This window comes from Ixodes scapularis, unplaced genomic scaffold, assembly GCF_016920785.2.
Source record: "Ixodes scapularis isolate PalLabHiFi unplaced genomic scaffold, ASM1692078v2 PGA_scaffold13__105_contigs__length_92229423, whole genome shotgun sequence".
NCBI classification, from domain to species: domain Eukaryota; kingdom Metazoa; phylum Arthropoda; class Arachnida; order Ixodida; family Ixodidae; genus Ixodes; species Ixodes scapularis.
This window is the reverse complement of record NW_024609839.1, coordinates 5514829-5517212: the sequence shown is the minus strand read 5'-3', so window position 1 is coordinate 5517212 and position 2384 is coordinate 5514829.

Genomic DNA, 2384 nt, shown 5'->3' with positions numbered 1-2384 from the left:
GTCTAAAGCGGGATTACAACTAAACACGAAGAAATGCCGCTTTGAGAGCAGATCCATTCGAGTTCTTGGTCACATCGTCTCCAAGGAAGGAATCCAACCAGATCCCGAAAAAATCCGAGCAGTCTCATATTTCCCACATCCACAAAGTGTTAAAGACGTTCGTAGCTTTCTAGGACTTTGTTCATATTTTCGGAGGTTTGTTCGCGGATTTGTCTGCCTCGCAGAACCCCTTTACTGCCTCCTTAACAAGAACACTACCTTTAGCTGGTCTTCAGATTGCGAGCAATCTTTCGACAAACTAAAGCATTTATTAACTTCTTACCCCATACTACGCCACTTCGATAGTTGCGGACCCATAGAGCTCCACACCGACGCTAGTGGATTCGGTTTGGGAGCTGTTCTCACTCAAAAGAAAGAAGGATACACCAGCTACGTCGTTGCATACGCCAGCCGTACGCTCAAAAAAGCAGAAAGAAACTACTCCACAACAGAAAAAGAAAATCTTCCCATGGTGCGGGCCATCGGGAAATTCAGACCATACTTGTACGGCCGCCATTTTGTCGTGGTCACCGATCACCATGCTCTTTGTTGGCTAGCGTCACTGAAAGACCCATCTGGCTGTCTTGGGCGGTGGACGCTACGTCTCCAAGAGTTCGACTACACAGTTCGCTACAAGTGCGGCACGAAGCATGGTGACGCGGACGGCTTATCCCGTTGCCCTCTTCCCGAAGAGTCACCAAACACCTTATTTGATGAGGATCCTCTTTGTCTTTAATCGTTAAGCCTAACAAATATGGCCCGCGATCAAGCGTCAGATCCCCGTATCACTCAAATTATGAATCACCTGAACGGATCTCAAATATCTACGGATCGCGCGTTTTCAAGAAAGTTCGGCATTTTTGTCTACGGGACAGTCTTGTATACCGACGGAGTTACCTGCCTCATAGCCAACGTTGGTTACTTTACTTCCCCCAGCACCTTCGCGGCGAAGTACTGAATTCCATGCATTCAGACGCAGCATGTGGCCATCCGGCTTCGCAAAAACCTACACTCGAATCTCCCACCGATACTTCTGGCCCGGACTCTATCGCAGCGTGCAGCGCTACGTGCAAGCATGCGCTGAGTGCCAAAGACGAAAGCGTCCCACGCAAGCGCCATCTGGACTATTACAGCCCTTACCCTGTCCCTCGCGACCCTTCGAACGAGTTGAGATTGACCTGATCCGACCTTTGCACACTTCATCTTCTGGAAATCGCTGGGTTGTAGTTGCAATCGACCATCTCACCCGATATGATGAGACATCCGCCCTCCCAACTGCTACCGCAGAAGATGTGGCAACCTTCTTTCTAGCCAATATACTGCTCCGCCATGGCGTACCACACACACTGCTCAGCGATTGCGGTCGGGTATTTCTTTCCGCTCTAGTTCAAGGACTTGTCGCAGCTTGCAATACCATTCATTCTACAACCGCTGCATATCATCCACAGACAAACGGGTTAACTGAAAGACTCAATAGAACCCTTCTCGACATGCTCGCCATGTACACCGAAACCAACCAAACCAATTGGGACAAGGTTCTGCCATTCATAACTTTCGCCTACAATACTAACATCCAAGCCACCACCAACTTTTTACCATTTTTCCTCTTGTTCGGCAGGGAAGCCTCTGTTACCCTGGACACAATCTTACCATACCGTTCCGACGCAACTGAAAATCAGACACTTTAAGAAATGGCTTCCTATGCAGAAGAGTGCCGGCAAATCGCGCGTCTGCGAACCATCAACTCCCAGGCTGAACAAAAGCGCCGATATGATTCTCGTCATCAGCCAAACAGATTTAATCCCGGAGACTTAGTGTGGCTCTGGATCCCACAACGCCAAGTAGGCCTCTCTGAAAAGCTCCTGTATAAATATGACGGACCTTATAGGGTGATATCCCAAACATCCCCCGTGAACTACGTCATAGAAGCTCTTGAGGTTCCCGTGGACCACCGCCATCGTTACCGTGACACTGTTCACGTCGCCAGACTCAAAAAGTACTACCACCAATTGCTGCTCTGTGATACCCCTACGACGCCAATCTGCCGTCCTTCATATACAGGGGGAAAATGTTAAGAAGATTGACGTTCATACTTCGTCATCGTCTTCATTCACAACCACCGTGATCGTCATCGACACACGCGGCGCATGCTGGCCGAATCAGTTGGAACCTGGTCCTCAACCCACTCGGTTATACATTAAAAGCAATCTTCCATTATTGATCTAAGAATATTTTTTATCACAAAAGGGATGGCGCTATGGCCTCAGTGGGGAAGGGGGCTAGGGAAGCACAAGTTCACCATCTGCGGTCGACGCCGGTCGAGCGCGCAAATTTCCATAGCGAGA